Source organism: Lontra canadensis, unplaced genomic scaffold, assembly GCF_010015895.1.
Source record: "Lontra canadensis isolate GAN:19392208 unplaced genomic scaffold, GSC_riverotter_1.0 scaffold135, whole genome shotgun sequence".
In the NCBI taxonomy this organism is placed as follows: domain Eukaryota; kingdom Metazoa; phylum Chordata; class Mammalia; order Carnivora; family Mustelidae; genus Lontra; species Lontra canadensis.
In genome coordinates, this window is record NW_022631129.1 from 3,732,450 (window position 1) to 3,759,111 (window position 26,662).

General features: G+C 36.3%; 1 protein-coding gene across 5 annotated transcripts in view; it reads left to right on the forward strand.

The window, feature by feature from the left end:
• Positions 1-1,496: 1,496 nt before the first annotated feature.
• The window catches only part of UBE3A (ubiquitin protein ligase E3A), a 92,081-nt gene continuing 66,915 nt past the window's right edge, over positions 1,497-26,662 (forward strand). For 2 of the 5 annotated variants that reach the window (XM_032843093.1, XM_032843094.1), the window contains exons 1-2: positions 1,499-2,100; positions 26,273-26,336. The gene's annotated coding sequence lies outside the window, so the exon portion shown is untranslated. Of the gene's footprint in view, positions 2,101-5,980; positions 6,234-26,272; positions 26,337-26,662 lie in introns of those variants that run through there. The other 3 variants (XM_032843098.1, XM_032843095.1, XM_032843097.1) reach the window with 3 other exon arrangements.

The window sequence follows — 26,662 nt, forward strand, 5'->3', positions numbered from 1 at the left end:
AAAAAAAAAAAAAGCAGACTTATTTCTCTTCAGTCTTTTTTTTTTTTGGTACTCGGGAATTTTGATGCACCAGGTTATATAAAATTTTATTTATTCAAGCAATTTCTACTTAAGGAGAATAGTTAAAATTATCTTCACAGGCTAGATACTGAAGTAACATATTGCTTTGATCATTTTAATAAAAATCTTTGAAGATTTTCATTCTCATTTGCCTATTTTGATAATATGCAAAGAAAATCCTTAAAAGATTACGATTTTAACTAGCCTCTTCTATAAAATCTAACTACAAATTATTTCCAAATGAGTATCTATAATGGGGGAAAATGAAAAAAAGAGGAAATAAGTTAAAATCAGACATGATTTAATACTGTCATTTATCATTAATTGTCCTGGGATAATTTAAGTTCCGCTAGCTTTTTTTTTTATAGTTTAAGTTTTTTAGTTGCTTATTAACTGGGAAGCAGTATACATAAATATATCCCTGACTTACAATGTTCTAAGAATGGCAGCTAAATACACCGCTATTTAAGACTGTTGATTTAAAAAAAAATTATTTGAATACTAGATGAATGGGATCTCATATAGTATTTTAGGGCTTAGTAAAGTTGCAAGCCCTTAAGACTATGAATTGTTAGTGATTCCACTGTATTTGCCAGTTAAGCGTCGTAGAGCCATAAAACAAACAAACAAACAAACAAACAACCCTTTTTGAATAAAAAGATGACCTTGATACTAAACATGAAGATGCATGGTTTTAAATGGGTTCAGTTGTCTTACGGATCAAAATTAGCATCCATCCAGCTTATGTTAACCCGAAGGCCACAATCTCTTTAACAACCACCTACGGAATGTCAAAACTGCGAGACGGACTTTCATCTCCTAGTAAACTAATGACATCGTATTGGAGAGAGGCCTGAGCAAATGACCTTGGTTCCCTGAAAGATGGCTCACACTTTCGGGGTACCTCTGCAGTATTTACAAAGGCAGCTCTGGGCGGAAAGGGGTTGGGGGTCAGAGGCCTGGTATCCGGAAGCTGCAGCCTCGCAGCGGGGCAGGGAGCTATCAAAGCCACCCCCGCCCCCGGCGGATTTTCAGAGCTGATGTGTCCCCCTAAAATCGGGCGCGTTTAAGTCCCAGCACATTCGACGACTTGTTTATACCAGGTGGCTCTCCAACACTCCCGGAGGCTCCAGGGGGCTTCCGGTGTGTACCCTCTTTTTTCGGAGCGGGGGGGTCCAAAAACAGCGGTGGTTCAAGAGAAACACTGACCCTCTACTCGATCCCAAGATGGCGACCAACCCTGGTTGGACTCCAGGGAGCCGCGAGCCACTTCCCCTTCCCAACTGCCTCTGCGCTGCTGACGACGGCAAGCAGGAAGGGGGAGGAGCCGGCAAGAGAGGGCGGGGATAACGCTGCGCCCCTCCGCGCGCACCCCGGCCCCGCCCCACGTCCCTGCGTCCGGCCCAGAGCTCTCGCCAGACCGGGCGGCGCGCGCTGCCTGCTGGGATACTCGGCCCGCCCAGCCAGTCCTCCCAGCTATCGCTGCGGGCGCGAGATCCGCGTTTTTCCCAAGATGGTGGCGCTCGGTTCGGGGTGACTGCAGGAGACGACAGAGCTTGAATCCCCTTCGCCAGAACCTCGACACATCACCTTCCTCCCGCTCGCGCACCCCGCTGCCACTTAGCTATCTACCGGCCTGGGCGCTCGCCTTCTGCTGCCGCCTCTGACTTGCGCTTCATCTCTACTAACCCAACGATTACGGCCGCGGGCAGCTGCGCCTCCCTCGGCTCCTCCTTGGGGTCGCTCTCGGAGCAGCTCGCAGCGTAGCTCCGGCTCAGAGGGCCCCACAGCTCCCCAGTGGGGAGAAGCAGCGGCGGAGCGGCGGCTGGCGACGAGCGCGGGGTTTTCTGCGGCCCCGGCGCCCCCTTTCCCGGCCTTAATCTCCGGAGAAGGAAGCGCGGGTCCCGCATGAGCCCCGGCGGTGGAGGCAGCGAAAGGGAACGAGGCGGTGGCGGGCGGAGGCGGCGAGCGAGGGCGACCGCTACCAGTGAGGAAGCCGCTGCTGCGAGGGCCACAGCCCAGGCGCGGGGGCGACAACAGGTCAGTGTGGCGGAGGACCGGCCCTGGGCCGGGGAGGCTGGGCGGCATTTCCCTTCGTTCTCTCTGTTGCCCAAACCACCCTTCGGGGCTGGCTCTGGCTAAGGTAGGGACGCTCCCAAACCGCGCCACCGCGAGTGTTTGGGGGCGCGTGGTTTGGAGGGGTCGGTGCCAGAAGTAGGCCTCTGGAAGCAGCGGCTGCTGCTATCGTAACTGTCAGTCCTGGCTGAGGGCCGGAGGGAGGGTTTTGTGCCTAAGGGGACGCCAGCGGGCCCGGGGCGGGGCGTGTAGGGCGTCGAGAGTTGGCCCTCCTTGGAGCGAAGCTCACGGAGCAGGCCCGGGCCCCAGGCAGGGCAGGGCTGCCCTTTTCTTTCCAAGGGGAGCTCTATTTTTCGAGGTTTGGGCCCTGTTGGTGAAAAATGTTTAGATGTGTGCTTTGGAGATGGACTGGTGGGGAGGGAGGGCGGATGAAGTGGGAAATCAAGCCCAAGGGTTATGTTCACAGATTATCGATTATCGGGATTTTCACATTAAATGTGAGGTATCGGGTTCGCCAAATATTCTGTTAAACGCAGACCTGCAAACAGTTGGCTTTTTTTTTTTTTTATTTTCCCTTTTTACTTGAGAAAATGAAAAGGACTCTTTCTTCGTCATGGCGTGGAGGTTTTGTTGGTAAAGTCAGAATTGAATGTGGCAAATGCTTTAGTCCATAAAATAGTTAGAAATAATTTTAACATAGACACTGAGCTTAGAATTCTTTGAAGATAATTTAGTCTCTGAATTTTAAAAAACGGCCAATTGGCATACTAAAATAGAATACTAAATCTGTTTCGGATTATATTTATTAAGTGCTAGGGTACTTTGGAAAATGTAAACGAATAGCAGTATGGGATTTACAATCTAGATTTATCCTCCATAAATCATGAGGGGTATAGATATGACCCATAATTTTGAAGAATTCCACTGCCTGTAATATTGAAAGAAGCAGGAAATTATTCCAGAATATTCTTCGGGGGAGGGTAGGGACCTTGAAAGGGAAATGACCTAAAGTTTGGAAGTAGAACTGTTAAAAACTCACCTGTCAAAGTCACAGTACATACACAATAAATCTTGAATGAATTAGACAAGAGGGATGAGAAGTGTTTACTTCATAATCTTTGACTAATGAGTATTCTTACTTAGGTTACTGGGTAAACCAGGTACAAAAGTTTAGAATTTAGGAAGATTAAAATTTTTGTCGTGATATGTATAGTTGAAATAATTTTAGAATTAGATCTTATAAATCTGAGCTATCACATTTGTAATAAAATGAGTACAGTTATTAGTGACGGTCCTGATAAGCCCAAAGAATGACCCAGAAACTCCTTAAAGAAACTGATAGTAATGACAACAAAAGAAATAGATTCGAGAAATAATGACCCTCTCTTTATACAAAATTAGAACTGGAAACTAAGTCTTGTATCAATATTTATTAACTAGCGTTAGTATGCTAAGTATTATGTACACTATTGTCTGGACATTGCCTAGTTCCTGAGGAGTTTAACTTTGTTACACAGAGATACAATAACGGTGTTCTGATTTCTCTTTAGAGGTTTTGTAAGCTGTTTTTATTTTACCTCTCTTAAACTGTACATTTTTTTTCTTGGCTTAAAAATACCTTCTTAATTATATTTGTTAGAAGTGTGAGGCAGACACATTCTCATTCCACTTGTTGAGTTCATTTAATAAGATTTATTGGGTACTTACAGTGTCTTGAGTATTTAACCTTTAATCATTTGTATTTCTTAAACTTCAGATCATTTTATAAATGATCCTTTTGCTGTCCCTGCCAAAAAAAAAAACCCACCTCCCCCATCAGAAATAATTTGCTGTTTCAAATAAGCAGTCAGTGGGATAATCCAAAACTATGGATCATATGTAAATTTTTCAACCCAAGCACTTGAAATATTTATAAATGTTTATTTTCTTAAATGATTACTGGTTATGTTCTTATCATGTTGCACATTTTTGCTTAGACCCAAACTTGTATTGGTCAAAACGTAGAGACATTTCATTAAATGCACATAGAGCTGCTGAAAAGTTAGTTTTTTGATTTTTATGAGTGAAGACAAGTTTTCTCTTTTCAGGATAATTCAGGATAACAGAGTTTTGGCCGATTTTGACTCTCCTTTCACTGTAGATGTAAAGATAAATTCAAAAACCTTACAGTATGTATAGTTCACTGTACTTTTAATTCTGGACTCACCTTAGTTGTCTGATCTTGGCAAGTTGCTTAGTCTTGGTGAGCTGCAGTTTTGTCATATGTAAAAAGGGAATGGTGAAACTAAGTAGAGTTGTTTTGAGGATTAGAGTTTATAAAATGTCCAACACATAGGCCCTTAATAAGTTGAATCCTTTGAAGTCTTCCTTCCCTATTATTTTTGTTGTTGTTCTCAAAGCATCTTACATAGGGTGGACTCTAGCATGTTATTCTTTACATTGTTTCAGTCCCACTAGCTGGGAACTCACTCTTTAAGGGCAGGGACTCCTAGGGTTTACCAGAAAGTGTGTTGCCAGCATATGGAATTAGTTATCAGTAGTCAACTAACATTTATTGGGTACCTACTGTGACTGTGAGCTGGGTTATATGTAGGAGCTACAAAGTCAGGAATCATGTCTATCTTTTGGAAGCTTATTGTCTAGTGACTTTCTCCACGTAGCACCATTTTTTTGTGAAATCCTATCACATAATGGAGCCTCATTCTTCTGAGCTCTTCTAGTCTTGGGGCAGTTCTTTGGACTCAACACTTCCAGCGGTAGCTGCTATTCTAAAGAATATTGTTTTACAGTACAGTATTTATACAACTCTTTGGCATATGTGAGATAGTTTTTTCTTTTTTTCCTGTTAAGATTTTATTTTTATTTGACAGACAGAGATCACAAGTAGGCAGAGAGGCAGGCAGAGAGAGAGGGGGGAAGCAGGCTACCCGCTGAGCAGAGAGCCCGATGTGGGGCTCGATCCCAGGACCCTGGGATCATGACCTGAGCTGAAGGCAGAGGCTTTTTAACCCACTGAGCCACCCAGGCGCCCCTTGTGAGATAGTTTATCTCTCTACCTTGGTCCTACTCTGTAATCCAAAACCTGGCACGTTGTGTGTGTGTGTCTGTGTGTGAATGGCTATGTATTTAAAAAAAAAAAAAAAAAAGAAATTTACTTTGTCAGTTGCCTGTAAGTACTTTGGTATTTTTCTTTGGTGATTATCATTCTTTCTTCTGGTTCTAGGTTTATAGAAGTTTCAAACCTCAGTAGGACTATTCTTGAGGCCAGTCACTCCATTTATTTTATACATGAAGAAATTGGAAGTGCAAAGTTTTGAAATGATTTTCTTAAAGTCTACCCGGTGATAGAGCTAGAACCGCAGTCTGAGTCTCTGGACTAGAGTTCAGAACTCTTTGCATTCAGTGGTGCATGTTCTGTTCTACCTTTTGAGAGGAGTAATTTGCCTCTATTTGAATCTTTTCTACATTATTATTAGAAGGCAGACTTAACAAGATGCCATCATTGGGCCTTTTCTGAGCATAACAGTGCAGGAAGTGGGGCTTTTTCTTCTAATAAAGGAAGTCAAGTAAAATTACAGTAAGTAGTAATGGTATTAATCTACAAACATACCCTATGTCCGGAACAGATGTTTAAAATACTTAAAGATGTTATATGATTTCTTAAATGAAATAACTAATTAATAAATAGATGATAAATTTCCTTGCCAACTTTAATTTTCATTTACCCTCAGAAATGTTACCTGTAGTGTGTTTTGATCTAAGTTATCATTAATAAGTAACACCATTATGGATAATGAGTCAAAATGAACTTTGTAAGTTTAAGGCCAATCTGAGAATGAAATAAAGCTAATACCTTTTTTTGGGAATATTGCTGTTTGCAAATGAGATTTGGTTGACAGTTGTTTCTGTTTGATGCTAAGCTTTGTGACTGTGAACTCCCTAAAATTATATATAAATTTTAAGTTTCAGAGTCTCAACAGGTTCAGTGAACAAAAGCCACCAAGAACCACTGAAGTGGAGGAAGAAGCACTAACTTTGGTGTCAGAAGATGCATGGGTTCATCCTTCCAATCTAGCTTCCTAGCTGGTCATGAGCAGGTCATTTACCTTTCAAAGCCTTTGTTCTGTTAACGTCTGTTAAATGAAGGTGATACTTGCTTTGTCTCTTTCAAAGGATTGTTTTTTCAGATGTAATGATTCTCAAAAAAGTAGAATAATACTGTATAAAGTGAACGTATATGTGACTTAGTGACTTGCCCAAGAAAACAAGTAGGTTAGTAATAAGCAGGTGATTGGAACATTGGTATATTTTCATGCTTTCTCTATAAACATTTTTTACTTTCATAAGTATTATTTTGGGAATTACTTAGTATGTGAGTTTATTTTAAATTTGTTAACTACCTTTGAAATAAATAGTAAGATCTTAATAATACTGATTCAGTATTACTGATTACTGATTCAGTATTACTAATCCTAAGTCAAAAAATGCCTTCTGTAATTTGCTTTACCTTTTTTTTTTTTTTTTTAAGATTTTATTTATTTGAGAGAGTGCAAGAGAGAAAGCAGTAGAGAGGGGAGGGTCATTCAGAGGGAGAAGCAGACTCCTCACTGAGGAGAGATCCTGGCACAGGACTCGATTCCAGGACTCCAGGATCATGACCTGAGGTGAAGGCAGACATTGAACCAACTGAGCCACCTAGACACCCTAATTTGCTTTACTTTTGACCTCTCCTGTTAATTTGAATTAAGGTGAATCGTAAGGTTGACTGAAAGTAAAAGAGGTTTTAGAGACATAGATTCTTATTGGGTAAGATTATTACAAAAGTTCCATCCTAGGAAGTCTTCTGGAATCTATAAGATAGCGCATGTGGCTCATAGAAAAGAATCCTATGTAAGACTTTATTAAAGTCAACATCTATGCCACAAATAAAAAGCATGGAAATTGCATTTGAGCCCTGAACACTTGATTATACAAGTAGGATAAAATATTCCTTAAATGAAACTCCTGGCTGGCCAATATAGAGCTTAATGTGGTGACTCTTAATAGTTAAGTGTGTTATAGAAGTTGACCTTCTGTACCCTTTGGGGGTAGTTGAGGTTAGTCAAGAACACATCCTTTTATATTACAGAAATAAAACATGAAAAAATTTTTTTACCTGTCTCTTTGTGGTGTGCAGGCTTGTAATTCTTTGTTCTTAATGTGATGACATCTTTCTCTTTGTATCAAAAGGGATACCTTATCCATTTCAAGCTTCTAATATAATAGATTTCTATTCTTGGATGTGAGAAGGTAGTCTTAGAATTGCTTTTGTGGCTGTAACCACTATCCTAACCTGTTTACTTTCATATTCTTCGTGATGCAGAATAAATTCTGATTTTTTTCTCTAAATTATATACTAAGTACAGAAAATAATGTAAGAATCATGTATCTAGAATTCAGTATAGACAAATGTCACATTTTGTCACTTCCTTACAGTCTTTAGCTCCATCTTTAAAACTGGTGTTATTTTCTTCTGAGATGATAATTTCTAGCACTGCAGCTACCACTGTGGGAATTTCTTCATACTGCCAACAAATACTTCCTTTCTCTTATCCGATGTAAAGCATAATCCTCTTGGGAAGGGAAAAGATGAAATGCCAGCAATGTTTTCTGTATAAAACTTATGGGTCATAGGGAGAAATGCAGGTATATCCAGCTTATTAATTAGTTTAGTATTTTTTCTTAAGAATTCTATTTATTGTGCTTCTGTGTGTGTGTATGTGCCAATACTGATATCCTCATAGTGTACCATAAATAAGAATGTTAAGTATTTACCTTTGTTAAATATAAAGTTTTTGTTTGGGGGAAAAATACATGTCTTTTGAGCACCTATTGTATATGACACGTATACTGATTGATAAATCCCATTTCACACAAAAAGTAATTGGGTAAAATTTTTCTTTTCTGAAGTGGGCTGACAATGTATCATATTGCATGTTAGTGATAAAAACTATGCTGTTTAAGATATTCTAAATTTAGAGCTTCTATGGAATGAAAAGTTTCTCTAATTACTTTAGCTGTTTCATTCATACTCAATTTCTTACACATTTTGCTATGTCTGTGACATACTGCTATATATGGAATGATTATGTCCTCTCAGAATTCATACATTGAATTGTAACACCCATTGTAATGGTATTAGGAAGTGTGGCCTTCCTGAGGTGATTAGACCATGAGAGTAGAGTCCTCATGAATGAAATTAGTGCCTTATTAAAGATTGCAGAGTTCCCTTGACTCTTCTGCCATATGAGGACTTAGCCAGAAGACAGCTGTCTGTGAACTAGGAGGCTGGTTCTTGCCAGACACTGAATCTGCCGGCACCTTAATACTGGGCTTCCTAGATTGTAAGAATTTGAAAAATAAGTTTCTGTTTATAAGCCACCCAGTCTGTGGTATTTTCTTTTAGCAGCCAGAAATGGACTAGGACACATTAAAATGTTTTAAGAATAGAGAGGGAAAATAGAAAATTAAATGGATAAAGTTTGGTAGCTAAGGTAGTGATACACTGTGCTTGACAGAATGGAAGTGCTTAAAAGTTGACAATATATAGTGTTGAAATGAGAACACTTAAGGAGAATGTATTAGAAAAACCAAGCTAACTTTAGTCTTTTAAACACATAAAACTAGATTTCTGCATTTCATATTATTGCATATTTCATTAATTATTGCCCAGCGAGCTTTATTTCAAATTATTTTCAAAATGAAAAAGTAAAGTTTTTTGGTGTCCGTTAACTCATTGGGGAGTCAGTTTATTCCCTCTAAAATTCCTCTTTTATCTTTTGGGCTATATGAAAGTTAAAGAGGGATGAACTTAAAAATAGTTGGATCTCAACTGGAAAATAGGTAAGTTACCTCAACTGAAATTAAATCCTTTCTTTCATCCTGAATTGAAGATTCTGTGAGAACACTTGCTGTGTGTCTCATTTTTTTTTGTTTTTGTTTTTGTTTTTTTTTTTGTTTTGTTTTCACATGCCCTTTTATGTATTTGTAAGTGCTTGATGAATGTAACTGCTTTCCATTCAGGACTACTTTAAGGTATCTGCTGTGAGCTGATGAGTAAGAATCATCAGGAACAAAATCCTCTAAGCTTCAGAACTTTTAACTACTTTTAAGTAGATACAGGACTAGGGGTCAGCCTGGACAGCGGGCCAAAGACATCTGTACTACAGCCCCACTTTACTGCCTCTCTGTGTGCTGAATTTGACAAGGCTTTTCTAGGAGGGGTGTGTTCGTGTTTTCCATATTTCTATCTGACATCAGATTTTGAGAAATTGATGCTGATCACTAGGGCCTACAAGTTTCTCTTAAGTGATCAAGATTTAATTCCCCTAGGTGCTGTTTTAGACAAGTAGCATATGTTTAAAACTGTCAAGACTACAGTAATATTTATTTTATATTCTTACTCTGATATCTTTTCTTTAAAAAGTATGTGGGTTGGATTAGATGATCTCCAAGGTAATTTTCAGTTTAGGTATTTTATATTTTTTTCTTTTTGAATATATGTATGTATCTTAATTATAAGATAGTTAAAACATATGATCAATAATATAGCAAATATACACCATCCAGAACTGTAAATTCTGCCACTTTTGATTCTTTGGGACGTAAATGCTGTTAACTCTCTGTAAGGCAGTAACTATCCTGAGGTTCTTGAGTATACATCATACTCTTTTTTATACTTTTACTGTATGCTTGTACAAGTATCCATAAGTGACAAGTGTTTGTGTTTTAAATTTTTACAAAATGGTACTGTATTGTACATAATCTTTCATCAGAGTCCTTTTAAAAAACATATTTTTGAAATATATATGTATTTGCTGCATGGTACTCCATTTATAAAATGTATATATTTCACTATTGATGGATATTTTTAGTTATTTCTTTTTTGTTGTCATAAATAATGCTGAAATGATTGCTTTTACACATTTTTTGGTATTGGTGTTTAAGAAGATTCATGAAAATGAATTGCCTGGGAATAGGTTGTGAATAACTTTGACCGTAGTAAATATTTCTAAATTCTTCTTTAAAATCATTATGCCAGGACGCCTGGGTGGCTCAGTCGGTTAACCAGGTGCCGTGGGCTCAGGTCTGATCCCAGGGTTTTGGGATTGAGTCCACATCGGGCTCCTTACTTAGCAGGGAGCCTGCTTCTTTCTCTCCCTTTGCCTGCCACTCTGCCTGCCTGTGATCTTTCTCTCTGACGAATAAATAAATTGAAAAAAAAAAACAAAACAACTTTAAAATTATCATGCCAGTGTATACTTCATATTTGCACTTTGCTTTCCAGTATCCTCGCCCTCACTTGGAATTGTCCTATTTTAAAATTTTTGCAAAGTTGAAATGGATGTGAAATGATACCTTTTTTTATATACCTCATTTTAATTTACATTAAATGGTATAAATGGTGGGTAAATGGACATGAATTTTATTATTACTGGTTTCTTTTAAATGTGTAAATTATTGTTTATAAAAAATGAGACATTAGTATATAGTATTTATGTTATAAAGGACCTAGACCATCATCTCATCCAACCTTTTTATTTTATAGTGCAGCCATGAAAGTTATCAGAATAAGAAAAACATACTGCTGGTTGCCTATTACAGTATTCTCTTTCGGGATATAGAATCTCAAGTTTCAGTGTTGAAATTATGAACCTTTTTCCTTTATGATTTGTATTTTTTATTTAAGAAATTCTCTTTTATATTGTCTGCTAATAGGTTTATGTTATTTGGTGTTTTTTGTTTTTTTGTTTTTTGCATTTAGGTCCATGTGGGAGGGAGTTGGGAATCAGATTTTTTTTTTTTTTTTCATGATAAGCAAGTTGTCCCAACATTAAGCATTGAATTCTTCCCCCATTATTTTATTTTATTTTTTGCATGTCATCTGTATCATCTGCTGTGTGCTTGGGTTTGATTTTAATTTCTTTCTTTTCTCTCTTATTTTTTTAATTTTTTGTCTTTTTTTTTTAATACTGGTACTACATTGTTTTATTTTAAATAGTTAAGTTTTGAAATCTGGGAATAGAGGCCTCCCCTTTATTAATTTTCAGAACTGTCTTGTTCTTAGACTTTTATTCTTTCATAATAATTTAAAACCAGTTTATCACATTCCTTTGGGGAAATTATTTGGAATTGCATCGAATATATAAATAGAGAATTAACCTTGTTACTTGTTTGAATCTTCAGTATTTTGCGGTTTTCTTCATAAATGCCTTTTACGCATACGTTATTGCATTTATTAGATATTTTAATTTTTGCATTGTAAATAGCATCTTTTTTATTCCATTTGATTATTGCTGGTATTGATTTTGTATCCATCAATTTGGGTGAACTCCATCATTTCTAATAGTTATAATTCTTTTGGATTATTGTGAACAAATAACAATTCTGTCTTTTCAAGTGATCTTTTAAAGATAGAATTCTGGGGCACCTGTGTGGCTCACTGGGTTAAGCCTCAGCATTCAGCTCAGGTCATTGTCCCAGGGTCCTGGGATTGAGCCCCACATGAGGCTCTGTGCTCAGCAGGGAGCCTGCTTCCCCCTCTCTCTGTGCCTGCCTCTCTGCCTACTTGTGATCTCTATTTCTCAAATAAATAAAGTCTTTAAAAATAATAAAAATAGAATTCTGACCTTGTAACTTTCTATTTAAAATTCTTCTCTGGCTTTCCACTGCTTTTAGAGTAAAATTCAGAAGCCTTTATTAGTTTACAGAGTCTGACATGATCTAGATTCTGTACTTCCTCAGCTTTACCTTTCTCCATACTCCTCCCTAAACAGAACCATCTATCTGGCCTTTTCAGTTTTTTGAGATGTCTAACCTTTCTGTGCCAGACCCTTTGCCAGTGAGCACAGTTAGACAACAAATTTCACCCATTCACAGGTCTCAGGGAATATTGCTAAATAAGCCGAAATATTACTTAGGGAAGCCTTCCTGAGAATCTCTTTGTACTCACTGATTTTAGTGCTTCTTTGTATTATGGTGTTAATGAATCTTGCTTTTCCTGAGTAAGTAAGTAATTTCAACTGCAATTAAATAATTTCTTCACTTCCTGAGTGAAGTATGTGTAAAAGGCATTTTACGATTCTTTTCTTAAGAGAAGTAAATAGTTGTCTCTGTCTATTTTATTAAAGATTTTTTAAAAGTAATCTGTGCACCCAACAATTGAGGCTCACACAACCTCAAAATCAAGAGTCTCATGTTCCACCTTATTGAGCCAGCCAGGCACCCTCTCTCTTTTTTAATGTGCAATTTCAAGCATTTGTGAGTGCTAGGTAAATGAATGAATGTTCATGTACTGATTGATTCAGAAATACTATTCCAGTTGGTAACTAACCGCTCAAAAGACTATCATTAGGCTATTTTAAGTATTTTACTAGACATTCATAGAAAATTAAATGCCCTCAATTTTCATTATTTAAGTCCTTCAAATATGGCTGGTGTTCAGAACAACAGTTTTCTTTTAACAAGAGGCAGTCTAGTTGACTTAAAATTGTATGTGCTAAGTTTTCTTAAAAGGATTTTGAAGTTAAATTAGAAGCCAGTCTTTTGTTATCCTTAAATCAAATTTTATGAGTTTATATACTACATTTGATACACAGATGAAATATAGTAAACCTGAAAATATGTTTATGATTATTTCAAGGAAAACCCACCTACCTTTAGTTATTTTAGTATCTTCTACTATACATCTTTTGTGTGTGTATAACACATGCTGTAACCTAGCATAATTCTAGGTTTAATTTTAGGTTAAGCACTATATAAGATAGAACTCAATTGAACTATAGTGTAAAAAGAACCCGGGGAAAATTTCACAATAGTCAGTCCTTGGGACTATGTGGCACATTTGCTTCTGTTTTCAGATCATAGAGTTGTTGACCAGAATGAGTGGTTTATCATTAAAGCCAGGAAATTGAAATAATTATGGTAATTTAGAATTTCTAAAAGATCTCTGTAGATGATACTTGATCTGCACTTAGGTAAGATACTCTCAGTGCTACTAAGCCATGCAATAAAACACTTAAGTAAAGCTACCTTATTGGGAGAAAATAGCATTTTAATATTGGCCAGTCATGAGTGTACTTTCCGTAGTTTTTCAGGTAGGTAAATAAGCATAATTTATTTAATTTCCGAACTGTTCACAGAACCCAGAGGGAGGGGCAGGCCAATTGTCATTTCATAGAGTTCATTTCTTTTCAGCGATAATGATTCCAGAGTTATTTTCCTATATGTAACTTATTGTGTATAACCTAGATTTGCAGCACAGTCTCAGTTTTAACTAGTAGAGTATTCCCATAAATCATAAAACCAAGAATCCTAATATTTTCATATTTCCAGAGAGCCTCTTGTATTTCCTGGTTGGTCCCCCCCCTTAAATAATGGTATGTAGAATTATTTTTGAGTGAGGAGATAAACATATAGTTGTGTATTTTTAAGTACAAAAATAAATGAAAGTTTGCTTTTTCTTAATTAATTCTAAAACATAACAGTTGTTAAATGTAGGTGTAGAAAAACAGAAAATTGCCTGGCAAATACAAAGTAAGTATATCTGTGTAACTACAGATACATGCAGCTTTTTTCCTTTTTTGTGAAGTTAAAAAAAACAAGCATATAGTTTTTATAGTTCTGACTTTATTGAGATGTAAAACACATACCATAAAATTCACCCTTTTAAAACATGCGATTCATTTTTAGTGAATTTGTATTTGGTATATTTGGGTTTTCGTATCCACCGCCGCTAATTTTAGAACATTTTCATCATTCCATAAAGAAACCCTGTACCTGTTAGTAGTCATTCTCTATTTTTCTGTCCTCCAGCCTTTGACAGCCACTAATCTGCTTGCTTTCTATATGGATTTGCCTGTTCTAGACATTTCATATATATGGAATCATAAAATATGTGCTCTTTTGTGTATGGCTTCTTTTACATGGTATTGTATTTCAGGGTTTACTTGTAGCATGTCACAGCATTTTATTTTTTTATGGCTGAATAATATTACACTATTAATATGTGCACTGTTTATTCAGACATCAGTTGATAAGTATTTGGATTGTTCCATGTTTTGATTTTGAATTATGTTTCTGTGAACATTCACATACTAGCTTTTGTATGAACATATATAGTCATCTCTCAGGAATATCTGGGAGTAAAACTGCTGGGTCATAAGTTAACTATTTGTGTTTAACTTTTCGAGGAACTGCTGGGATCCTCCAAAGTGGCTGCACCATTTTATAGTTTTTAGCAATGTATGTGTTTTTGATAGCTCTCCTTCTGTGCCAGAGTTGATTATCTCTTTATTTTAGTAATTTATATGGGTGTTAAGATATTTCTTTCTGGTTTTGATTTGCATTTGCTTAATGATTAATGATGATTACATTTTATGTGCTGATTGGCCCTGTTGGAGAAGGTCTACTCAAATCCTTTGCTGTATTTTAATTGGGTCATCTTTTTCTTACTCGGTTTTATGTATTCTTTATACATTCTGGTTACAAGTCTTATCAGATAGATGATTTCCAGATAGTTCTCCCCATTCTATAGGGTTGTCTTTTCACTTTCATGATTGTTTCCTTGAAGCAGCCAGGTTTTAATTTTTGGTGAAGTCCAATTTATGTATTTTTCTTTTGTTGCCTTTGGTGGTGGTGTTTAAGAAACCATTGCCTAATCTAAGGTCATGAAGGTTTATGCCTGTTTTCTTCTAATAATTTTGTAGTTTTAATTCTATCTTGAGGTCTGTCATCTGTTTTTGAGTTAATTTTTGCATATAGTGTGATTTAGGTTTAGATCTGGATTGCATTTGGCATGTTTTTAGATATGGCATACAAATAGCTACCTTTTATTTTTTTCCACTTGGATAGGCAATTCTCTAGACCTCTTGAGGGATACTTTCCTGTTTTAAAACGCCACCTTTTAATTTTATTCAATTATTATTTATTTTAGAGAGAGGGAGTACATGTGTGCATGAGCAGGGGAGGGTCAGAGAGGGAGAGAGAATCTCAAGCAGACTCTGATGAATGCCAGCCCAACTTGGGGCTCAATCCCATGACCCTGAGATCATGACCTAAACTGAAACCAAGAGTTGGACGCTTAACCAACTGAGCCACACAGGTGCCCCAAAATGCCACCTTTTCATATATTAAGTTTTCATAAACTAATAAAACAAAGTTTTGAAGTATAACCTATATCCTCTAAAGTATACCCCTTTTTAAGTGTACAGTTTGATGTGTTTTGATGCATATACTGTAACAACTACCACAATTAAGATCTAGAACATTTGAATTACTCTGAAAAAATGTTCCTTTGTAGTCATTCTTCCCTTTTGGGCCTGGACAACAATGATCTGCTTATTAGTTTTGCCTCTTCTAGAATTGGTATCATAAGTTATATACTCTTATGATTGATATCAAAACTTATATACTCTTCTTTTAGCTTTGTTCCTTTAGCATGAATTTGAGATTTCTTCCATTTTGTGTTTATTACTTTTTTTAAAAATACAGTATGGCTGTGCCATAGTTTGCTTTTCATTTTTTTGGTGAACATTTAGATTTTTTTCTGGGATTAGGCTACTGTGAATAAAGGTACTCTTTGCACGTGTCTTTGAACATATTTTCATCTTTCCAGGGTAAACGCCTTGAGATGTAATTACTGGATCACATGAAAGGTTTATGTTCAAGTGTATAAGGCATTCTTTTCCAAATAGTTAAACAATTTTGCATTCCCACCAGCAGTGTGTGGAAGTTCCAGGTCTTTCAAATCCTTGTCAGCATTTGATAGACATTGTAGACATTTTGATGGGTGTGTGGTGGTATCCCACTGCAATTTCTTTTTCTTTAACTATAGTAAGATACATATAAAACCCATCATTTTAACTTTCTTTAAGTGTACAGTTCAGTGGCATAAAGTACATTCATGTTGTATAGCCATCATTCTTACTTATCTCTGGAATTTTTTAATGTCCCAAACTCAAATTCTGTACCTATTAAATAGTAACACTCTCCCGCCCCTGTTATCTTCCCCCTCCCTCCAGCCTCTAGTGACCATTGTTCTACTTTCTGTCTCTAAAAATTTGACTCTGCCAGCTACTTACGTAAGTGTAATCATACAGTATTTGTCCTTTGCTTCTGGTTTGTTTCACTTAACCCTGATAGCCTCAGGGTTCACTCATGTTACAGCATATATCTGAATTTTCTTTTTTCCTTCCTTCCTTCATTAATTTATGTGAGAAGAGAGCACTCACACCCACAGATGAGCAGGGGGAAGGGCAGAGGAAGAGGAGAGAAGCAGACTCCACAGCTGGGCTTGATCTCGATTTCACAACTCTGAGATCATGACCTGAGGGAAATCAAGAGTCTAATCCTCAAGTGACTGAGTTGTCCAGGTGCCCCTCCTTTTTAAGGCTGAGTAGTATTTCATTGTATGTAAAAATATCACATTTGTTTAACCATTCATTCACTGCACACTTGGGTTGCTGTTGCTTTTTAGCTATTATGAATAGGCTGCTGTGAACATGGGTATACAAATAATCTCTTCAAGTCCTTGCTTTCAGTTCTTGCATGTCTAATTCTTGGGTATATACCTAGAAATGGTATTGCCGGGTCATTTGGTAATTTTGGAGGGGTGAATCAACATAACCATGTTGTACCCATGGTACAACTGTACCATGGCTGTACCCATTTTACATTCCTACCAGCAATCACAAGATTCCAGTTCCTCCACATCTTTGCTAACACTTGTTATTTTGTTATTTTTTAAAAATAATTTTCATACTAAAGGTTGTGAAGTATCATGGTTGTTACATTTCCCTGATGAAGAATGATATTGAGAAGTTTTCATGTGTTATTAGCCATGTGTATATCTTTTTTGAGTATCCATATATTTTGCTCATTCTTTTCAGGATATATACATACTCTGTGTATATGTGTGTGTATATATATATATACACACATATACAAACTCTTTATTAGATGTATGTATTTCTTCTGTGTCATTACTGATTTTTTTGGTTAATTATTTTATTAATTACCAAGAGAGGAGTATTGAAATCTTCAACTGTAATTGTGAGCTTGGTATCTTTCCTTTGAGGTTTTATCCATTTTCACCTCATATATTTTAAAGCTGTGGATACTAGGTTCAGTCACGTTTAGATCTCTTAGATCTCTCTGATGGATTGATTCTGTATTGTTACATCTCTGTGGTTCTCTGGTAATATTCCTGGTCCTGAAGTCTACTTTGTCTGGTATTAGTATAACCACTCCTCCTTTATTATGCTTCATGTTGGAATATTACATCTTTCAAACTTACCTGTCATTATGTATGTAATGTTTTTCTTTTAGACAATGTATAGTTGCATCTTTTGGGTTGATTTTTATAATTTCTTGCTTTCTGAGTGTTCAATTTGCATTTGTTACACTTTACTATATGGTTGGGTTTCAGATTACCAAGTTACCATTCATTTTCTGTTTGTTCCATCTATCTTCTTTCTCCCCTTTCCTGTTTTCTTTTGGATTGAGCATTTTTATAGAAGTTTGTTTGATCTTTGCTATTAGCTTATACCTTATTCTTCCTCTGCCCCCAGTGGTTGTACTAGTACTTAAAATATCCCTTGGTTTATATCAGTCTACTTTCAGAAATATACCTCTAAGCGTATATTGTGAGAATTCTCATACAGTATAAATTTGTTTACACTCTATGATCCTTTTTCGTATTGTAGTCTTATATTTTACTTCTACATAAGGTATAAACTCCATAGTCTTATTTGTAATTATTTCTTTTAAATGGCTAATTGTTTTGTAAAGACATTTAAAAACCAAGAAATTATCAAACCAAGTTTTTAAACCAAATTCATCAACATTTTTTATATTTATGCTCGTAATTACCATTTTCATTTTCCTTTGTGTAGATTTGTATAGATTTCTTTATGCAGACCCAGGTTTGAAGAATTCAGGAAAAAAAACCTTTTTTTGAAAATTACTCATTTATTTCACAGAGACACAGTGAGAGAGGGAACATAAGCAGGGGCAGTGAGAGAGGGAGAAGCAGGCTTCCCTCAGAGCAGGGAGCCCAATGTGGGGAGGGGGGATGCGGGGGATGTGGGGGATGAGGGGCTCCATCCCAGGACACTGGGATCAGATCTTTTTGGCCAAAAAACTTTCAGGTTTTATTTGCATGAAAATGCCTTTATTTCTCTTTTATTGTTTTATTAGAAAAAATACTCAAATTCACACAGGTGTGAAATAATTGTAGAATATAATTCCTCAGTTAACATTTTGCTTTGTGTCATATCTATCCACCTATTTGTTTTATTTTTTGATGCTTTTCAAAGTAACTTGCAGTTATTAGTATTGCTCATCCTTAACTTCAGCATGTATATTGTCAACTGAAACTTAGTAACTTATTAACTAACTTTAGTATATTGAATTTAACTGATTTTAGTATATTGTTCTAGTTATTTATTTCTGTGTAACAAATCACCCTTAAATATCAGGATTTAGTTTGCTTATGAACCTGTGCTTTGTGCAGAGACTGGAAAGCATAGTTTGTCTTGGCTTCAGGCATGTCAGAGTGGCTTGATAATTGATGTAACTTGATAATTGGAGGCTGGAATTATCTGAAGGATGGCTTACAAGTCTGGAGATTGATGCTGGCTATTAGGACTTCAGCTAGAGTTGAGGTCTAGAACACTTACATACTGCCTTTATATCTATGTGGTTGATTGGCTTTCTTGCCAAGTGGCTGACTTACTCAATATGGCATTGAATGGCATTTTTATGACCTAGCATTAAGTCATAGAGCACCATACTCTCTTTACTGAAAGAATCTTAGAGGCCACTCATATAAAGGAAAAAGGACATAGACCTCACCACCTGATGGAGAATGCCAGTGTTGACCTTGTAAGAAAGGCATGTGTGATTATATTGTGGTAGCAATCTTTGGAAAATAAAATCTGCCACATATACCATTCCATGAGTTTTGACAAATGTGTACACCTTTGTAGCACTTAAGTCCTATCAAGTTGTAGAACCTGTACCCATTCCTGGTCAGTTCCTGTCCCCACATCACTTCTCCAAATCAACCATCGTTCTCATCACTTTCATCCTAGATTAGTTTACCTTGGACTAGAATTTGTATGAGGTTTCTTTTATTCAGCATAATATTTTTGAGATTCATCCATGTTATTGCATGTATAAGTTGTTTGTAACGTCATTCTTTTACTGTTTTCAGTTCCTAGCTGTTATAGATAAAGCTAAAGTAAACAATTATTTGAAAGTCTGTGTGGATACATATGGTATCTTTTCTCTTGGATAAATGCCTAAGAATGTGATTTTGGGGTTATAGGGTAGTTATAATACCAGATCTTTTCTCCAGATTGGTTTGTTTTGTTTTACACTTCTGCCAACAATATATGAGATTTCCAGTTGCCCAACGTCCTTATCAACATTTAGGGCTCTTAGTTATTTTGATGTAGCCATTCTGGTAGATGTATAGGTGTTTCTCTTCATATTTTGGAGGGTATTTTCACTTGATATGTAATTCTAGATTGACCTGTTTTTCTTTCAGCCATTTTTTTTTGTTTTTTTTTTTTTAAGATTCTATTTATATATTTTTAAAAGATTTTACTTATTTTAGAGAGTGTGTGCACGAGCGTAAGAGGAGGAAGAGGGAGGTTCTGGGAATGAATCTCAAGAAGACTCTGAGCCAAGCACAGAACCCAGTGCAGGGCTTGATCGCATGACCCCAAGATCGTGACTTGAGTCAACCAAGAGTCTGAAGCTTAACTAACAGGTGCCCCATTTTAGCCTTTGTTTCTGATGAGAAGTCTGTGGTCATACTTCTCTTCTTCTGCTGTACTTAAAGTCTTTTCTCTCTGCCTCCTTTTGAGATTTTCTGTTTATCACTGGTTTCCTTTGTGATTATCCTGCTTAGGTTTTATGATTTCATCAAATTTGAAATAAGTGTCAACCATTATTTCTTCTATGTATATTTTAAATCACTTACCTTCCTCTTACACCTTCTTTTTCCTGGGACTCCAGTTACGGGTGTGTTAAATCATTCGATCTTGTCCTTAGGTCATTAACATATTCTTTCTGGTCATTTTGTCTCTCTGTGCTTAGATTGCTTTGTTTTTTATTTCATTGTTCCTTTTTTTCTTCCTGTCGTGTCATTGTACATTGCATTTCTGAAACTTCCATTTGATTTATATTTGTGTTTTCCGTTTCTTACATAGTCTTTGAATTTTTGAGGATATTTTTAATAGTATTTGAAAGCCCTCACGTGCTGGTACCATCAGTTCATTCATTTCAGGGTCCATTGATTGGTTTTTCTCTTGGTTCTGGGTCATATTTCCTTTTTGCATATTTAGTAATTTCTTATTGGATGCTGCACATAAGGGTCTGTTGTTGAGTGACTAGATTTTGTTGTTTTTTTAGAGTATTAAACTTTGTTTTGGCAACCAACTAAGTAACTTGCTGGTCACTTTGATCCCTCAAAGCTATATTAGGGTGTCTTTATTTAAAGCTAGTAGCTACCATAAAGTCATGGCCCTTCTCCACAAAATATCCCCAGTGTCAGTCTTCATTCTGGTTAGGGGGATTTTAGGCATTTTCCAGTTCTGTATGAGCACTGGGAATTGAACTCACTGCTCCTCTTTTTCTAGCTTCAAGGAGTCTTTTACCTTACAGCTTAGGAGCAGAAGCAAAGGACTGCAAGTGGCAGATTTCTGGAGCCTTTATCTGCATAGCTGCCCTCCTCTCATTCTGTTCTACAAATTCTACCATTCAGCCTCGGGAAACTCTTGAGTTCTTAGTTTTCATTTTAGTGTTACTGTTCTCTGATTAGATTTTCCCTTCATTGGCTAGAGATCAGAAAGTGCCTCCAGACAGAAATCTAAGCACTGGGGGGCCCACTTTATTTCTGTTCATTCACTAATGGATCACAGTCCTGCATTGCCTGTTACCAGATCTGAAAACAGCTGTTTCATATGTTGTCCTTTTTTTTTTTTTTTTTTTTTTTTGACAAAAAGCAACTGTTAACACACTGTTCCACTTAACCTGTTTATCTCATAACTTACCTTTAAAAATTAAAAATTAAAAATACCTTTAAAATTAAAAATACTCATAACTTACCTTTAAAAATAAACTTTTGACTGAAGTATAATATACATAAGAATGCACATAAAACGTACACAGAGCTTGTCAAACTTTCACACACTGAGCACATGTTTATCCAGCAGTCAGATCAAGAAATAACAGCAGCAGCAACTCTGAAGCCTCTTATACTCTTTGTTATTACCTCTGTTCTCCCAGAGGAACCTCTATTCTGACTTCGAATAGCATAGATTAGATTTTCCTGTTTTTATGCTTTATATAACTAGAATCCATCATTTTTAATTGTGTCTGGCTTCTCTCACTTAATATTATTTATGACATTCGTCCACATTGTTGGTTGTAGTCATTGAGTTTATGATAGTTGCTGCATAGTATTCTGTTTTAGGAATATACCACAATTTATTCATTTTGCTGTTGATGGGCCAGATATTTAGTTACTTTTGGTTTGGGACTACTTAGAATGTTGCTATTCTAAACATTCCACTAAATATGTACTCATTTCTGTCTGATGTATACTTAGAAGTGGAAGTTTCAAGTTTTAGAGTATGCATGCATTTATTTTTATTTATTTATTTTTTAAAGATTTTATTTATTTATTTGACAGATCACAAGTAGGCAGAGAGGCAGGTAGAGAGAGAGGAAGGGAAGCAGGCTCCCTGCTGAGCAGAGAGCCCAATGTGGGGCTCGATCCCAGGACCCTGAGATCATGACCTGAGCCGAAGGCAGAGGCTTTAACCCACTGAGCCACCCAGGTGCCCCTGCATGCATTTAGTTTTAGTAAATACTGTCAGGTTTTCGAGACTTGTGCTGATTTTAATTATTTAATATTTCATGGTTTAATCCCTGGCAGAACAAGTTTCTTGGGGAAAAGAGACTTTATTCTTCCACTAGAAAGTGACACTTTCTTGGTTATTGTGGTATGCTTGGTCTTCAGACTTTTGATTAAATTGGCATTGGATTAAATTTGTGTTAATTGGGGGGAAAATCATACTCTTGTTTGTTTATACATGAATTCCATTTGGAACTAGCCCAAAATCTTTTGTCAGGATCCTGATTCTTTTTTGTTGTTGTTGATTTTGTAGAGGGAAGTTGTGGTGTCAAGAAAAGTCTCCATTACTATGAGAGTAAACATATGGGTAAGATGAGCCCTACCATGAACCAGGTTATAACTAGAAGCACTGATAAATGTATACAGATAGCTATAATACAAGGTAGAAAATAACAAATGATAGGATTGAAATTTATGTGTATTGTATTAGTAACATATAATAAGATCCAAAAGACTGGTTATTTACGGAAGAGCTTAGATAACCCTGTGAGATACAGCCTTTAGAATGAATAGAGTTTTTTAATAGAGTATGGTAGATTGTTGGATAGAATTCAGTTAGCAAGGGATAGGGAAGTATTTCTGAGTGAAGTGACCTAAGAAACAAAATAACTGAAGTCAGAAGTTCCAAAGGCCAGCATGTAATAACTAGTAATCCAGGGATGGGACCAGATCATCAAATACCTGGTAATAATGTTATGTAGTGGGCAGTAAGGATTGTATGAGTGGGTAGAGATCAGTGACAAGGACCTCATATGATATGTGGAGTTTGGAATTTATCCTGTAGGCATTGAGGAAGCATAGACTATTTTGAGCTTGAGAGTGATATGAACAAAGTCAGGAAGATAATTCTAGTAGAGGAAGTAAGGGATAAAGGCAAATGGGAAACCAGATGAAGTAATGAGGGTCTGTACTATTTTGGTATGCATGAAGGAAAATAAAAGGAAGCAGGAGATATTTCAGAGGTAAAATTTATAAGAAAAGCGTGGTACAATGGAATGAGCATGGCCTTTGGAATCATACAACTTGTGTTCGAATCATAACCTTTATTTACCAGTTAAATGACCTAAATATAAATAAAACAAGTCACCTAAGAGAAAACTCTCCTCTCTGTGAGCATCTTCAAGCATTAGAAGTATAAAAATGAATGATGCAGAGTCTGGACTGGCAGGTTTGGGCCAAATTGTGTATAGTTTGATCTGAAATATTTGGGAAATTGGGTTTTATTCTGAGAGCAACCAAAAGACAACAAAGGAAGAATTGGGGGTAGTGTTGGAATATGGGGGATTTCTGAGATAGAATTGGTAGCACTGGGAGAACAATTTGTTTTACTGGGAAAGAGGGGCCTTCTGTTTAGAATATGACTCAAAATTTTCCAATTTGGGAAAATGGACTGATAGAGCCATTATTACCTCACAAAGTGTTTCTTAATATGTGTGATAAATCTTTATCATGCCTCAGAGCTTAGTTTATATGTCACTTAATGAAGAATGCCTTTCCTGTTTTCCTGGATTAAGTCAGAACTCTATATACACTTACCATATCCTTACTGTTTCTCCCTCACAACACTGAATTATGCATTGCAAGTGCATAATTTACTGTGGCTTTTATTTGTGCCCATTTTGCTTATTATATGAGGACAAGAGACTATGTCTGATGTCTTAACTGTGTTTTTATCCACTTCACATGGACTAAAAATCTATTATAATTTTTAATTGTGTTATAATTGATGTAGGACATTGTATTAGTTTCAGATAGTAGACATTTTTTGAATGAATGAATAAGAATTTGAAGGTTAACAGGTATCAACCTGCATAGTGGTTAGGCTAAACAAAAATGAGAGGGAGAAAATAAAGAATGGCGGCAACCAATTTTTTTCAGCCTCTAACCAGAAGAACAGCAAGATGAGGCACATTTAAGGTGGTGTGACTTTTGGAAGATAACTGAGTTTGTTTTAGATGCTAATGATACATCAGGTGTATGTGGTAATTGAGAGTAGTAGGCTTAAAACTTAAGAGATAAAGGCTTAAAGATACAGAGTTAGGGGTCCTAAGTATAGAGGTGCTACAGAAGTGGATGGAATTGCACAGATGAAAAGGGACCTAGTGCAAGAAACTTGAGTGACCAAGACTGAGAGCTAGGAAGATGAACCAACAGACCTAGTTGCTGTCACAGGTAAAAGAGTGTATTATGGAAGTGAGAGGAGGTGAGGAACTATTAGTGGTGTGGAAAGCTACAGAAATAAAGTAGGATTAGGGGCTACAGTGTTTAGAATACTGAGGAGTGATTAACTTCTATAAGAAAAATGTCAGTAGATGGAAGGTTTTGTATATCAGAGGTTGAGCTAATCCTTTTCAGGTCTTTTAGCAGTTAAGGGAAAGAAAATAAGGAGCTGGTACTCAGAAGGGTTAATGGAGTTGAGGGGTTTATGTGGGGAATACTATATGAAAGCAGTATTAAACATTTAGCCTAACTCCAGAATAGATGATCATTTGTGAAATTATAAATTGTGAAATTTATAAATGTGGAAAACTTAAGAGTTTCAACTTACCTATAAATTTAAGACATAACCACAATGCAAAGGAGAAGGGAAGCTTTACCTTTAATTAGCTTTACCTATAAATTTAAGACATAACCATTTAGCTTTACCTATAAATTTAAGACATAACCACAGTGCAAAGGAGAAAGGAACTACTGAGAGAACACAACAAAAAAGTGATAGAGAAGGTAGACTGTGAAATTAAGTTTTGACCTAGGTTTACAAGGAGGTAAAGGAAATAAGCTATTGGAGAGGAGATGAAGCACTTACCAGATGTAGTAATAATAATACAGAGACGTGTGTGTGTGTGTGGGGGGTATGTGTGTGTGTGTGTGTGTGTGTGTGTGTATATATATATATGGAGAGTGAGAGTTGGAAAATGGATCATTTTAAGAATAATGAAAATGTTAGAGGGGCAGATGAATGTAGACCAATAAAGGCATTTCTTAATTAGATTTTATTTCTTATTCTTAGATTATTATTAGACTGAGCCCTCTATTCGAGAGGGACTCAGATACAAATAAAATAAAGGCACTAGGTCTGGTATTAGGGTGCTCATGGTAAATTTTCAAAGAGACTACCCAAGATTTCTGGTTCTTACAGTTTGTCTTACTTATTCTGTATCATTCTAAATTTGGTATATTTCCCTATGATTATGTGTTCCTATTCTTCTAAGGCAAGGTTTCTCAAATTGAGATCTGTGTATTTCCTGCAGTGTATGTTAAAAATGCAGATTCGTGTACCCCCAGTTTATGCATTAATCACAGTCTTTGAAAGGAGAGATCAAGTATCCACTTTTTTACAGATTTTCCCAACTGATTCTGTTATTGAATAGATTGAAACTTGGTCCTCTAAGATCTTAAAACTTGGTTAATTAGGAAAAAAAAAAGTTTTTATATATATATATATATACATATATATATATATGAAAAAACCAGCTCTCAAAGATTAAGAAACCCACCCAGTGCCTATGGCATTTATATATATATACATATACATATATATATATGTATATGTATATATATACACATACATACATACATACATACACTGAGCATTTTCTGCCATCAACCTGTAGGGCACTGGGTGGGTTTCTTAATCTTTGAGAGTTGGTTTTTTCATATATGATAAAAGGAAATGCATTAAAATATTGCAGTTCTTGTCCCCTGAGAAATGCTCTGATCATAAACAAATGAGCTGCTAATCCAGGAGGTAGTGGACAGGTGCCTATAAAATGTACCTCACATAGCAGATGCTCAGCATAGAGAATTTAATTAAAAGCTAAATTGTTTTAGGTATCTGAAATAATTAGAGGCATACAGTCAAACAGTTTTCATACATTTTCAGCCCTTTTGGAGGGAGGGAAGAGTAAAGAAATGGCAAGCTCTAAGCTCTGTGGATGAATATGGGAAACATGGCTCTGTCAGCTGAGAGCACTGAGGCAACAGGGCCTAAACCACCCTTGCTTGTATCCTGGCAACAACATTAGGGACACTTGTCTGTTCCTGTGTTTTTGGATATTCATAAATACTAACAAAATGAATTTCCTTTTAATGAATTTTGGGGAAATTTTTCTTTTGAGTTTACTCAGTTGTTTATGTGAAAAGAATTGAGTGAGGTGTTTTATATTTTAGGTTAAAAATCTGTAAGAACCTGATTTTAGAATTCACCAGCTCCTCAGAAGTTTGGCGAAATATGGTATGTTTCTTTTTTTATTTTTTGGAATTCAAAATTGCATGTATATCTGAATGTCATAGTTAGAATAAGGCAAACATTTTCAGCATATATGAGCACTTGCATTTTTAAAGCATTTTGCTAGGTACTAAATCACTGTGCTACCAGGTAGACCATAAGGGACGTAAGTGGGATTCTGAAAGAAATCAGAAAAGATTAGTGTGTCATGAGAAGTGAAATCTTACACATGAGAAGATTGAATGGGGCAGGTTTAGCTATATGAATTAATAATAGCTTCCATTTGTTGAGCTCTATGTGCCAGGCACTGTTCTGAGTAGTTTATATGTTGG